General features: G+C 39.7%; 1 pseudogene across 1 annotated transcript; it reads right to left on the bottom strand.

Moving 5' to 3' along the window:
- Positions 1-6,130: 6,130 nt before the first annotated feature.
- LOC144531983 (interferon-induced, double-stranded RNA-activated protein kinase-like) lies at positions 6,131-12,424 on the bottom strand (annotated as a pseudogene). Its single transcript, XR_013503294.1, has 14 exons — positions 12,222-12,424; positions 11,401-11,680; positions 11,230-11,305; positions 10,786-10,853; positions 10,629-10,712; positions 10,314-10,356; positions 10,154-10,230; positions 9,913-10,032; positions 9,662-9,796; positions 9,360-9,582; positions 9,129-9,272; positions 8,330-8,431; positions 7,329-7,391; positions 6,131-6,883 (listed from the first exon to the last, which is right to left on the bottom strand). The product of XR_013503294.1 is annotated as an interferon-induced, double-stranded RNA-activated protein kinase-like (transcript).
- Between the last annotated feature and the right edge of the window lie 3,037 nt (positions 12,425-15,461).

A 15,461-nucleotide genomic window follows, 5' to 3' on the forward strand; every position in this document is an offset into this window, starting at 1 on the left:
TTTTACTTTCGGTATTTTACAGTAAGTATATTTTGACACTAATGCTTAAAAGGGACTGTACTCGACATGCAGTACATTAATATAGAAGCAAACCAATACATGCTATGTAAGGATATAGTGGGGTAATGGCGTCCTAAGAAGAGAATGAAGTCACACTCCCTATTTGTTTAATCTGAGCATCTCTGTTCTTCATTTTGGTAGCCGGTCCAGTGGCACGAGCATGTTAGTGCATGTGGCTGTGAAAAAACGTAGGTATTTCACATATTAGAGAATGGTCTGTGAGAGAGTGTGTATTACACATTACTGTCCCTTTAAGTAAAAGTAAATGTTTGAAAGCATGATTTTTACTTGTAACAGAGTATTTATACACTGTGATATAGCTACTTTTACTAAAAATATATTCCATCGTTGAATGAGAACGTGCAGTCCAGTTTCTAATCAGGCCCTAGTATCTGCCCATTTGTTAGCTGCTGACACACTGAATATCACCTCACAAAGGATTCACTGACTTTGACCGCTATTGATTTTTTGGAGGTACCAGGACAGAACAGGCTTCTGTCCAATTAGGATCAATATAGGACAGCGTCTTTCAAGAATGGAGCTGTGATCCCCCCCCAACTCCCCAACCCTCATAATGGATACATTATTTTATAGTTTTTAGTCATGCTAGAGGCACGGCTTTATGGATGGCAAGGTTGGTCTGTCGGTCCATCTCTTTGGTCCAGACTAAAATATCTCAACAGCTAGGACATGAATTGCCATGAAATGTTGTACAGACATTTGTGGTCCCAAGAGGAGGAATCCTGATGACTTTAGCGCCACCAGCCAGGTTGACATTTATCGGTTTGAGTGAAATTATTGACAACTTGATTTGGGTCACACATTCATGTCCCATCCAGGATAACCTGTAATCACTCAGGTCACTTTTCCCCGTCATCATCAGGTCAATTTTCACCCAATACTTAGGTTTATGACTAAATACTACATCTGAGGATGCCATTTAGCAAGGCAAGGCATGATTTGCTGCTCTCACCAGTCACAGAATGTTTTCATTTGAGACCCCCTCCAAGAAAATGTGAATCCAGATAAAAAGATCAAATTGCAAACACATATTTTACATATTGTACAACCTGAAGTGACCTTTCACTTAAATACGAACAAACCCACTCCGGCAGAAAAGAGGTTTAACAGCTATCCAACACAAGACAGGCGGGCTGATTGCAGAGAAGGAGGCAGAGTGTGTCTGCTTTTAGAGGCTGTGTTTGCTCGAGTGAAGCCAAACTGGACACAAATCATCTGGAGCACCATCCAGAGGGGGTGGGTGTGTGGGTGGGTTGGAAGGCAGAGCAGATAAAACGAATCCTAAAAAGCTCCTGGCAGCTGAATAAAACAGCTCCAAAGGCTGTCTGTCATGGCGTGGTTTTCAAGCGTTGGCCCCCTCTTTCTGTTTCTGGCTTTGTTCGTGTCCTGGTTTCACGACTCTTTCATCTCCCTCCCTGCCTCTCCCATAGGTGCCTGCGTAATTACTACTGACACAAAGAGGAAGAGGCAAACGTGAATCCACAAACATTACAGAAGTAATTCGTCCTGTCGGTTCACTCTATCGTTCAATTCATCTGCCAGTTTGATGAGCTTGTCTTATTTCTCTGCCACCTTGTTTAAAACAAAAAGCAGAGTGCTTTGGGCTCAGTTAATCACCACTTCAATCATACTACCTGAATTTACTGTCACACAGCATTTCAGTTATGCAATGAAGTTACCTTGCTTAATACTGCCAGTGCTGAATATTCTCATTTCTAGACAGTAAACACTTTAAAGCCTTTAATAGCACATGGAGCGTGAATCCTATCTCATAGCTTCAGTCTGCAGGTGCAGGAGTAGATGCCTCATTCTGAATTATTTAAAAAAACAAAATGAAATCATGACTTCACAGTCTTTTAGAGGACTTCCTGTTGCCTAGTATTTACCAGGGTTATGATATTTGTATGACAGCAATGAGTAGGATGTTCAGATGTCTCTGTCCTTGATTTGGAAGGATCCGTCTAGCAGTAAACGACATTAGCGTTGGTGGTTGCAGTGGGTTCGTATTGTAACCTTTAGCTCTTACACTCGTCACAGATAAAGACACAAACTCTGACACCAAAGTGTGCATTTTATATTTCTTGAGAGAGCAACGTGGTACCTGTTCAAGTGCAACATATTCCTCCTGAGAAATCCACACTTACATCATGATTGCATCACCTCACACGTCTTTTCTGTGGGTAAGAAATCGACACAACAGCTGGGCTGTCAGAAGGTGTCATTATTGCAAAAGAAAACAGGGGAATAACTGACTGCAGAAGCTTTCAGAGGATCTTCCTGACACACTGCTGCTCTGCTATGAACTGCTGAACTCCTGATGGGGCTGACTCTATCTTTGACTTATTAAAGATTTAGCAGGTGCCGTCGTGCCCTTGACCTTTGAGGCTGCAAGGTATGGCAGCGATTGCACAAAGATGCTGAGCGGTTTGGGGATTAGAAGGGGCAGGAAGTTGACAAACGACTTTTCTGGCTTTGCCAGTTGACAGCGCTGGTAGGCTGTCAACAGAGAGAATGCAATATCATTTGTAGTAAATTACCAGCCCACACAAAGTGACACAAGGCAGCGTAAGTCAAGTCGTTCTGACAGCTCCTTCAGCTGCCACGCAGAGCACACATCTGCCAAGAAAACTGCACACACACTCAGACACAAAACAAAACACACACACCACCACTGTAAGATCCATTTTACATACAGTAAACATCAGAAATCTTGATAAAAGACAATAAAAAATCCTGTTTTCTTTAAAGAAATAATGTAATTTTCAACCGAATATTTCTTTATGGAATAAAGGCTGGGGACCTTTTAATTCAAACTAATAATGTCTTTGCTACATTCAGTATTTTTCTTAAATCAAGTGAAAAACTACTTTTGGGGTTGGAATGTTTCATGTTATTTCTCGAATCAAGTCAAATTTTCTTGCATCAAATGCTGCATCTTCATGAAAATTACATTAGAGATGAGTTTTAGATATATTAGAGAAAACAGACCTTAGAGTAGAGAGAAATTTGTTTACATCAGTTGGATTTACAAGACAAACCAGACGGGATTGTGAGAAGAAAAGGCAGAGAGGCAGCCGCTCCCTCAGTCTATCCAGCAGTGATAAACAACAACAGGAAACCAAAGAAATCCTGTGATGTGAAAATGTTATTTCTTCTCTCTGAGAGGCCTACTCTCAGGAGACGGTGGGGTGGTATTTTTGAGGCGTAAATACAATAAGTGAGAATGAATATTGTAATATACGGAGGAATATTTGGCTGATGTGAAGCAAAGTTTGCCAAGTGTGTTGTCTCTGATTTACAGTGCATAATGTAGATCAGTTGGGAGTTCTCACATGAAATGAGTTTTATGTAACTAGAGCACAAGAACTTGGGGGAGGATGCACTGTAGGTGTGAAGTGGATCTGATCTCCTCTGCTGACTGGAGCTGAGTCAGGTGCATGTGAAGGAACACAAGGTGTTTTTCTTTCAAATGGGAGCTCAGATACACAGCTCCAACTTGATTGTAATGGCTTGAAAGGAAAAGTGACAGCAGATTTTTTTGTCCTATATTTAACATAATCTCTAGGGGGGGGGGGGCGGAGAAAAATGGGAAACATTCTCCTGTAGTTAAACCTGAGGTAGTCTGTGAAGAGAACAATGTGAAATAACTAAAACAATAATTTTGTCGTCATAATGTAGATTTTTGTGTAGATTTTAACTTCTTTTTGCATTATAAATAATCTGGGGTAAATGCAAATGTATTAAGTCCATGTCTCACAACACACCGCCTCCCTCAGACACCAGATATAAAGTACACTGTATTAAAAACAAATCTTATTCCCAAATCCTCCAAAAAAATTAAATAAAAAAAATCCTAGAAATAGTGTAGAGGATATGACCTCAGTGATAGCTATGTCCCTGTTTGACATATAGTTAAATGGATTGTAACTCTAAAGGAACCACAGCAGGGACTTTATATGTTTTAACCAATTTACTACATAAATCCATCCCCAAACACGTTAGGTCTAAGGCTCTAAGAATAAAGGGTGTCTCCCTGTAGAGTACAGCTGCCTGCTGAGTATAAAAATGAGCAGTTAGTGTGAAAATAGTAACGTTGTGGGCCATAAAACCATAACAGTGAACTGAAACGTGATCTGAAACTCTTAAATGTCAGTAGTAAAGTTTCCATAAGTTGTAGTTGATAGGTCAAAACATGCTAAATCACTGGTATGGCCCTTTAAACACCACAGGCAGTGTTGCTTAAGTGGAGTGGACAGTGGCAGAATGTGGTTCTGGAGAAGTGGAAAGTCCAGAGTAAAAGCCAAGTGGTACCTCGGGCGTGGCACAGCATGCAGTCAACTGGAGTTCACCAGAGGTCAAGTGGGCTATAACTTAATAACAGAAACTTCTGAAATATATGTACAGACAGGGAAGATGACAACATTATCTAACTACTCACATGTATCCACAACTGTTATTTGGATTTTGAGGTCTGCTGGTGGGCGATAGTTTTGTCTTTACAGCAAGACTGATTCCTTAAACATACAGAGCAGAACAAACTCTTGGTTTTTGCTTCTGCAAATAGGCTGCGCACAGAGTAACCGTTTGCTCCGACCCCTGGGACTTTGGGGAGACACTCTGCTGCTGTGGTCCTGAGTCCATTTTACCCCAGGCTGCACAGTCCAGGCCACTGACTAGAGCACTGCTTCAGTGCCCACAATGCTTTCAGAGGAAGTGACCTCAATACATCCAATAACCCTGCTCGCACAAGTGCGACAGCTGGGGAAGATTGGAAACATATCAGGTTTCATATCTTAAAACACAGCTAAAATGAGAGAAGCCTACATGGTTTTGGTGTAAATGTCAAGAGATTGCATTTAATATCTCTACCTGACATCTTCAAATGAAAAATACTAATTCAGCTTATTAGTTATTGAGGAAGTGAATAACATTTATTCATAATAAATAGACTTCTATCACAAATTGCAACAAAACTGGGTACACGTTATGGGCATTGAACGAAATACCAGTATCTACACGCTGGCTAAAACTAAATAAAATAATATGACTTTTGTTTAGTTGTACAGAACACAACTTTACGGTTTTGATTCAGTGTTATGGCTTCCACAGCGTCATTTTCATCTGCAGCTGCTTTCAGCCAAAAGCTGTGATAAACTGACTGGGCACTAGCTGCCCAGCAACAAGCTGGTGAACATATAGCGACGCATTTAGCAGCTGAAGAGCCAGATATTTCCCACACGAGTTTGTGAATATTGAACCTATGTTCATCAGATAGACACTAACACGACTCCAGATAAATGCTAATGTTAATCCATTGCTGCATGATGTGTAAATAAGTGACAGCAACATGTTGGTATGGTGGCAATATGTCACTGTTGTTTTCGGTTGGTTGTGCTGCCCTCAAGTAGCCAAAAATCTATATTAGTGCAGATTTTAAATTATTTTGCAATTTTTAGATCAACAAGGAAAGCTGCAAATTAAATATTAATTCAGAGGGAACGCCCAAAGATCTTTGCAAAACTTCAGTGAGCAAGGTTTAAAATACTAGGTAATTCAACCTACATGAAGGTAGTTGATCTGCATATGCTTACATCCACAGGCACTAAGCAATTTTTAGCTCTGCAGTGTGGTGATTGTTGAGTGAACATACTGAGCCGCAGGAGCTGATTTGTGCAGATTACCGGGGCCTACGGGACTGTATGCGCTACAGCCAGGTGATTGTGTGGGATCCTACATTTGGCACTTGTTACTGTTGTTTTCCACAGAGATGCTAATCAACCATGTGCCAGAGGCATGATTAAATGTCACACAGCTCCCTCGGTTTTTGGCCCTCTCACTGTGAATAAACCTCTGCAGCCACACTCTGAAGAGCCTGAGATACACAGAGCCACAGCTCCCCCTACAGGTCACTCTACAAAAGACAACAACAATAAGGTCAGCGTGCAAACTGAGCCATTATGCACATTACTTTTGGATAACATTCATCAAAAACACAAAATCAAACAGCAGTGTCTGGAACTAGAGAATTGTATGGAAAGACTTGCACATGTTCTGATGTAACAGATGTAAATCTGCATGCATGCTTTTATTCCATCACCCAAAGGTGCCCAGCACACACAGTCTCACAATATCTTACTTTCACTGCATTAAGGCAAGATAAAAACAAAAAACAAACACAGCAAATGGCAGTGTCCATACATAATTAAACTAAAAATACAGCATATGTTGATGCTTGTAAAAAAGACTGTCTGTGAACATATACTGGGTTCAGACAGCAAAGTCTGGCTTACATTTTAAAAACAAGCTCAATTCTGAGATTAAGATAAAAATTGTGGGTTATAAAATGTATTTCATTGCCAAACACATTCATGATTTTTTCAGTAACAATGTTTTCAAATAGAAAAACTATGCTTTTTTTTTGCTCATCCTTGTCTAAAATCACCTCCAGGTGTAATCTTAAAATTGCTGAAATTCATAATTCAAAATCCTGGATTTAAAGATAGGTTCCCACTACAAGACTTTCAAAGTCAGCAATTTAATTTACAACTCAGCCTGATGAATATTTAACATACCCTGGAGATCCTTTTCAGATATTAAAACAGATCCATCTTTTTTAACAGGTATGGGTTAGGATATAAAACAGATAGCCATGATTTTTTTCTTCTTCTTCTGATGATCAGACACTCCTGATGCCTCTACGCTCGATTTCTTCAGTGTCGAGTCTTTCCAAGTCTGTCTTAAGCTCACTTGCTTCGGGTCGCTCTTCTGGCTTCAAACCCAGCATTGACCTTATTATGAAATACTGTAACACAGAACAGCTACTGACATGTTGCATTAAGAAATTCTGTCAAACTGCAGTATTACTGCACTCTACAGCATTTTCAACAAGAGGACATCACTGGACAACCAACAAAGATAAGTATTTAAAAAAGGCAGATTGCTTTATTCTGCTGGATATTTGTCTTGTAACTGTCCTTGTTTGGCACCTTTGAGATTTAACAGAGAGACAATGTAATAGAAGATCAAACAACGGTATGTCCACCTCCCACCTGCCCTGTTGGCTAACATCACCAGTAAACCGGCATCCTGTGGAAAACACTCAGTGGATTTACATGCACCTACTTACGACAGTGGACGGAAACATGTTCTACCTGTGTAACCTAGTTTCTTGTGATAACCTGGTTACTTAAGTGCCTGTAAACATACTGACTGATCCATATTGCAAGTACATTGACAAAATGATGTACCTCATCGGGAAAACTGTGTCGAAACCCTTGGGGAAATTTCTGTTTTCTGATATCAGGCCAAACCTGGAAGTCATGCAGTGATAGAAAGGAGAAATAACATGCAACTGGCTTGGAATATTCTCTGTTGAACTGAAATATTAGGATTTCTGATAAAAATGTCTGGCACGTTTACAAAAACATGAAACATAGCAGGCTATTAACTGCTGATAAAGACACACTAAGGGGGTTCTCACACCTACCTCATTTGGTCCTGACTTTCGGACTTTTCAGGTTGATCCAAACCAAAATTACCCACGGTCTGGACCAAACGGACAAAATTTGGTCCGACCAAAAGAGGTGGTCTCAGTCCGGATCAAACTGAACGATGGTCCGGGGGTGTTTATAGTGTGAAAGCATTTTTTCTTTCGGACCAAATACAGGAAGCTCTGGCAGGCTATCATCGTGGTATAAGACCGGGGAAGCTCCTTTAAGGAATAGCTCAGTGCTTAGTGTGTAAGTAAGCGAGAGTGTGACAGTGTCAGCGCTCAGAGCAGACAGCTGTCGGCTATCAGAGCAGAGAATACATCAGCAGTTTACTTGTTAAGTGGTAGTTAATGTACAGTGTAGGTTTCCGTTTGTCTCTGAATAAATGCTGCAGAAAGAAAGTTCCCGTGTCTTGCTTCTCAACATCACAACAAAACAAAAAGAGCCGCGGCAGTAGGGGAGAGCAGCAGTCAGCTGAAAAAACTCTGACACAGAGAGAGAGAGGATACGAGAGGACGATGAAGCCCGTCTACAAACCAATCAATTATAAGTCTCTGGAGACGCAGCTCACATATGTGATGACAGCAGGACGTAGTTTTGTCATGTATAGATCTTTAGTGCGCTTGCATAACTGCAGTGTGAAACCAAAATGTACCGGATCAAATGCAAAAACATTAACCTTGGTCCAGACCTTGGTTCGGACTTTCAGGTGTGAAAGCCCCCTAAGTACAATTTTGGATTGTGACTAAACAACTCACCACTGCCCTTTCATGACCAGTGGGAATTTTCCAAAGGACTTCGAAGCATATCAACCCCAGAGCAAACATATCAACTTTTCGGTCATAAGTCCTCTGGCTCTTCTGTTGTAAAACAAGAACACAATATTAAAAGACACACTGTATTTTGCTGATTTCCAACTCTGTGTCATCTTTGTGTGGGCAGTGTGTCCAGATGCAGTGTGTCCAGATGAAGGGTGTGTGGCTTCCCTTTGTGGTGCTGCCCTCTGTGGAAGCGGAGCAGCAGAAGTCTGTGGAGATCTTGGCAGACTTCAGCTGCTCTGCTCCACATTTTTCATCTGCGCACACTGCGCACACTGCCCACACTAAGACGACACAGAGTTGGATTAAAATCGGCACTACAAGACATGAGGCAGCCTAATGGCTTTTCTTAATCACAATTAAGGTTATGTTTCATATCAAAATATATATTTAACATAATCCGTAATGCTCATGAAATCACTGTACGTAACTTATTCAATAGATAATGAAGCCATTCAGATTTTTTTTAAATGCGTTTGTAAAAATAGACACGTTACATGAAATCTGACCTAAAAACGGGCAAAACTGACAATAAGTAAAAATTGTTCTTTTTTTCCTAAGGTGAAGTAGCCATGAAGCATGATACCGCATTCTGAGGTGTCCCATCTTTTAATGCTGTGAACACCACAAATGAATTTTCACTACTGGTTTAAATCTCCACAGGGTACCTGTAATGTCTGCCAAACAATATCGAACAATACAAAATAATAAAACCTAATGTCAGTATAAACCATCTCACCTGCTCAGGAGCCATGTAAGATCGGGTTCCTTTGTACACGGTTCTCTCCAACAGGTTCTCAGCATCGTCATCGTTCTCAGCAGTGACCAGACCAAAGTCTCCGATCTTTACTTCTCCCGCTTGCCCAAACATGATGTTGGCAGGCTAACTGTGGGCAGAAAATTAACAAATATGTAGCTCCATGACTGATGATGATTGACTGTGATGTAGTAGAGATTCACTTTGTCTCACCTTCAGGTCTCTGTGGATGAGCATCTTGGAATGAATGTACTCGACTGCACTGACCATTTGCAATAACATCTTAAGAATAGTTTCATCTCTTCTCTTGGAGCATCACAGAGATTTCTTCACATTCTGAGTATTCCTCTCAGCTATCCACATTCTAAGTGTGTTGGTGTCACACAACTCCATCTGAATATAAAAAAGGTACTTTAATGAATAATCCATGGAAGACCTAGAAAAGTAAGAAAAGACAAATAAAGAAATGATGTACTTCCAGTAAGTAAATACTTTAGTAATAGGATGTGACTTACTCTGAAGAGCTTCCACTGTCATCGGCATTGTCCCCTTGGTATCCAGAATCCTCCAACCAACATGTATGGTAACGAACAATGTTGCAGTGATCAAGGTCTGATAATGCTATCACCTCTCGTAGAGCTTTTTCGACCCTAAGGATAAGAAAATAGTTCACCTCAAACTTTGACTTGTTTTGCATTACATCTGTAATTTATAAATCATACTATGAAACTACGATGGAAAAATATAAATTTAGTAATGCACTTACTCTTTAAAGCGGACAATCTTTACAGCATAATCCTTCTTCGTCAGTTTATGTTTTGCCTTGTGAACTTCACCAAAGGCTCCTTTGCCAAGGAGGTCTTTGTAGTCAAATTCTGATTTAAACCTGTAGAAAGACAAAATGAGTGTCTTTCTTATTGTATATCAGTTTTTAGAACATGCAAACAAATGTACTAGACAAAGAAAGATTGCAACTTAATGTTTTTTTTTTTATTTATTTACCATACCTCGAAATTTCTGATTGGGTTGATGTCTTCTCGCTGGGACTGTTTCCTGTGTTCCCTTTTTTAGGAACCACTGCATCCTTAATGAACAAAAGGAAATCATGATTTAAAGCTAACAGTGCAGACAAAAAAACAAATCAAATCTCCAACAAGCTCACTATACCTCATGGCTGCTTCGAGAGGAATCTTGAAAATATGTTGGGAATCTAACAAGACAGGCAGCAATATCATCATTTTGAGATATAATATTTTGTGAAATATAATTTACTGTAGCTTTACAGTGGGTCTCAAGGCGATTTACCGTCTTTTGGATTTCACAGCGGCAACATTGAGTCCCTTCATATGTTAAAGAAATATAGAAAATGGTGCCAGTCACATTTTCAGAGACATATCAAATTGTTTGACATGACATGAAGGTACATCAAAAGTTAATTTATCAGTGTCATACAGACTGGGGTTTAGAAAGTCAATGACCAACCTGATCCTTGGGAGGATTTGATGAATAGGTGAAATCAACGAAGTCACTGGATGCAGTCTCGCTTTTTGTTTTTGCATCATGGTACTCCATTGGAGAATACAACAGACCCATTAGTAAAATGTTTTGACATGAACTCTACTTTCAGTCAGTGACTTACAGTGCATTTGGGGGAGTGGACAGCCTGACCGCTACAAGATCATCAGATAGAGCTGACCAGGAGGGCATCTGCAACACAAAGTCTTTCACTATTGCATTTTATCATCTTTTATAGTAATTTCCAATTGAGCTGGAGTTTTCAAGAACAGGCAGGCACTCAACATTGTCCTAACTCGGGCAACCTCTAGCTCACCCAGTATTTTGTCATATAATCAAGAATATCATTATCGCAGATATACACTGAAATATCTTGATATTATTTTAGGGCCATATCAGCCACTGCTAGTCTCCACAGTCTACTGAAGTGACAAGTATGAAAACCGTATTTGAATACATGAAAAGAATGGTAAATATATAATACCTTGCTGTCCCAAGCCGACCAGGCCAGCTGAGCTGCATTTTGTTTGGCGAGGAGAAGGAGAAACTAGTGTTTATTACTACTTACCTCTGTAGTTTTACTGCCACATTCATCATCAGATACAAGATTGACAGCTGGATACTCCTTATCACCAACCACGGAGCTACAGCATCCAACATTGCACAAACAGTATTTAATGCATTTTTAAATGGTGACTAAACAACTATGAATGAATATGGATGCAGTGTGGAGACTTACGGAGTAGCATTATTTGGTTCTGGTCTGATTGACTGCCCAACCCTTATATTCATTCTGCCATAGTTACTGAACAAGGTTTCGAGGCATTTCTGATGAACTGGTCCAGTAGGATTATTTGCAGCCTTTTCTGTCCATCTGTCTTTTCACCCCTGGTCTCAGATTCTCCTTCTCGTGCAAATGTCTCAGGGCATTTTCAGCTGCATTCTGCTGGACTTTCTTTGTGCTGTCCCCCACACCAGGGGGAAAGTCTTGACCGTTGACCACAGCCCTCTTGCGGAATCTAATGAAGCATTGTAAAACCAATAGTTAAAGCCAAGATGACTTGAGACAGTGTACAATGCAAAATATCAATTAACAATTCATTTATAAGCATCTCATAAGCATGTGTCTGAATGTATATCAATCCCCATGATTTTGAATGAAGATATTAAACAATCACATACTGATGCCATTTTCAGAGGGTCATATATAGAGTGATAGAGAGATAGATTCTAATTCTGATTATAAAATTTATATAGATAATACAAAGCACAACTGACAACTTAACGGTCATGTTGTTACTTTATTATGGGATCAATCCTATCTAAGCCTGCCATTTCTTTACTCCATTTGCAAAGTTCTCCTTATTGTTTCCCCACTACTGCTTTTTCAAATAGTGTAATTGACAGAGCAGTCATGCCCTTGATTATGTAACGTTGCCATAGCAGTGTTTGGCATTATGCTTTAAAATAAAGTTTTTATTTGTAGCTTGTACTTTTCTTTAACTTCTATACATGTTATTGTTTGCATATTATTGTATCTTATAGTATCATTGACTGTACCCGACTCTGTTTGTTGTCACGGTTAGCCTATTATTTTATCCAAGAGAACCGTGATGAAACCTCTCCGAACATGTTTTTTTTATTTTGGTCTGTAAATGCTCATACACTAACTGGTTTGCTTCTTTTTAATCTAGAATTATAATTTGGTACTAAACTTCTCACGAACTTGGCACGACACCGCTACTGTCCATGAGTGAAACCAAAGAATTTCTAATAAGGGAAGAAGTTCCACTCTCTCGTTACTTCCGGCTTCTGAACTGGTTGCAGTTCCACCAGAGTTCCATATAGGGGGCGCTCACAGGCCAGTGCAGAATGAATGGGACTCTATGGAGCTATACCCCTCAAAAGCCACCTTTTCTCAGGATATCATTTTTTTTGTCTAGTAATTTGAATGTTGCATTTGAAAGGGGAGGCTAAGAAAATACACACTGCTGGGTGTTAGATTTTTTTAAAGTGGCTTTTTTGTTCTAAAAAGCCTTTTAAAATGTCAATGACATCATACACATATATGGCCAGAGATACTGCTTTATGGCAAGCTCTTTTTTCTCTCGAGGCATCGACAACACAGCTGACAGGTTAGCCTCTCCCTGTTAATACACGTGCTAGAAAGAGGTTTGCTAATGTTTTAAAGACCACGCCGAAATATTCACTCTGACATTCTGGTTCTGCTTCGGATGCCGTCAAGTGGGATCTCCGATCGTAATCAGTCCTTCACTGACCAATCAGCATTCATTAGCAGAATGCTAGCGTGTTATGGGCAACAACGACTCAACCTGTAACAAATCGAAAGGGCACAAGTACTCGTTCATTCAACTTTTGACCTATAATCCATGTTGAACTTGCAAAAACTACAATCAAATCTGAGATTCCTCAACGACAATCAGGCGAAAGAGACAAATTTAGCCGTCTAGCTCCATAGGGTCCCATTCATTTAGCACTGGACCGCGATCACCCCCAGTGGAACTCTGGTGGAACTGCAACCAAAGTAGGTACAATGGGGCTGAATAGGGAGTGGAACGGCTTTCCGTAGACGGGCTTTGGTGAAACGAGCCTTTCAGTGATTTGAAAATCACTAAAAGGAGAAAAAAGTTGTTGTGAAAAAAGTCTATTGTAGTGGGGCTTTTGCCCCAGCACCACAAGTGGCAGCAACAACAACATTCTAGAAGCAGTACACTTCCAAACTTGGACATCCGCAAAAAAGTGGTTTTGGTTTTACAAGAAAGAACGAAATACTTCAAATATAAAAGACTTAGTAGTTGGTTTAGCAAGTGCATGTCTGGTTCACTTCAATTCCGATAAAGTAAGCGAACACTAGTGATGGCGCAATGAAGCCGCAAATTGGTTCGCAAAAGGGTTCGGTTTAGGTTTTAACTAACCTGTGGCCAGGTCCCTCAGACTCCAAGTCTTCATATTTCAGGTCCCTCAGACTCCAAGTCTTCATATTTCAGGTCCCTCAGACTCCAAGTCTTCATATTTCAGGTCCCAGTCTGCTCTCCGTGCACGCTTATATAGTTCAACTACGATTTTTTTTCTTCTTTCCCATCCTGATTTATAATAATCATTTTTAATACCGTGAGAGAACAAATCAATGATCAGGTAGCACTTTGGCGTGGATTTAAATTGCGCACACTTTTTTTTCTCTGTCCAATGATGACGTGTTTCCTCATCTTGTTTTTTTTTTTTTTGGTTGTTGGCAAACAACAAGGCGGGGCATTACCGCCATCCACTGGTACGGAGTGTGGCTCGAGAATCTTACTAAAAAAATTTCTCCCAAATTCAGCTAATTCAAATCCGTCAGTGGCGTTAAATGCAAGCTAATGGAGCCAGTCTGCAATATAACTATTGTTGGACTCAACTTGACAGTAACTCATATACACATATAGCACATATTTTGGTGATGCTGAAACTGTAATGAAATCGATTTGTGTTTTCCCGACTTAATTACTGCAATGACCTTTGTTCTGGTCTTCCAAATTGTGCCACTAGAGTCCTTCAACTCAATCAGAACACTGCAGCCAGAATCCTGACACAAACAAAATACGATCACACAACACCCGTTCTGGCCTCTCTTCACGTGCTCCCAATGCAAGCTAGAGCTGCTTTTAAGGTTCTAACATATAAGGCCTTGCATGGACTTATTATTACACTATACACCAGCATGCACTCTCCCCCTAGGGGGTCTTCATAGTTGCTGCAGGGGGGGTCACAAAATTATTGTTTGATAGTTTAAAAAAAATATAAAAATTAAAGTATGTCTGAAAATATACATTAACATGAATCCAACATTTGTAAAGATAAATCTTTTTTTTTTTTTTAAGAATTTATTTGTTAATTTCTTCACATATACTAGACATGCAGAAGAATCGAAAGTTCGTTTCTCACCATCCCACGGTGAAGAAGAAAAAATGCAACAATAAGACAAGACATTCCTACCACAAGAGTAATGCAATATACATGTAATGTAATGTACACAACATTGATGATAGGCTTACTGGCCTATACACACATATATATATATATATATATATATATATATATATATATATATATATATATATATATATATATTATTATTATTATTATTATAATATATATATATATATTATTATTATTATAATATATATATATATATATATACAGTCAGGTCCATAAATATTGGGACATCGACACAATTCTAATCTTTTTGGCTCTATACACCACCACAATGGAGTTGAAATGAAACGAACAAGATGTGCTTTAACTGCAGACTTTCAGCTTTAATTTGAGGGTATTTACATCCAAATCAGGTGAACGGTGTAGGAATTACAACAGTTTGTATATGTGCCTCCCACTTTTTAAGGGACCAAAAGTAATGGGACAATTGGCTGCTCAGCTGTTCCATGGCCAGGTGTGTGTTATTCCCTCATTATCCCATTTACAAGGAGCAGATAAAAGGTCCAGAGTTCATTTCAAGTGTGCTATTTGCATTTGGAATCTGTTGCCGTCAACTCTCAATATGAGATCCAAAGAGCTGTCACTATCAGTGAAGCAAGCCATCATTAGGCTGAAAAATCTAAACAAATCCATCAGAGAGATAGCAAAAACATTAGGTGTGGCCAAATCAACTGTTTGGAACATTCTTAAAAAGAAAGAACGCACCGGTGAGCTCAGCAACACCAAAAGACCCGGAAGACCACGGAAAACAACTGTGGTGGATGACCGAAGAATACTTTCCCTGGTGAAGAAAACACCCTTCACAAC

Source organism: Sander vitreus, chromosome 17, assembly GCF_031162955.1.
Source record: "Sander vitreus isolate 19-12246 chromosome 17, sanVit1, whole genome shotgun sequence".
Taxonomy (NCBI): Eukaryota; Metazoa; Chordata; class Actinopteri; order Perciformes; family Percidae; genus Sander; species Sander vitreus.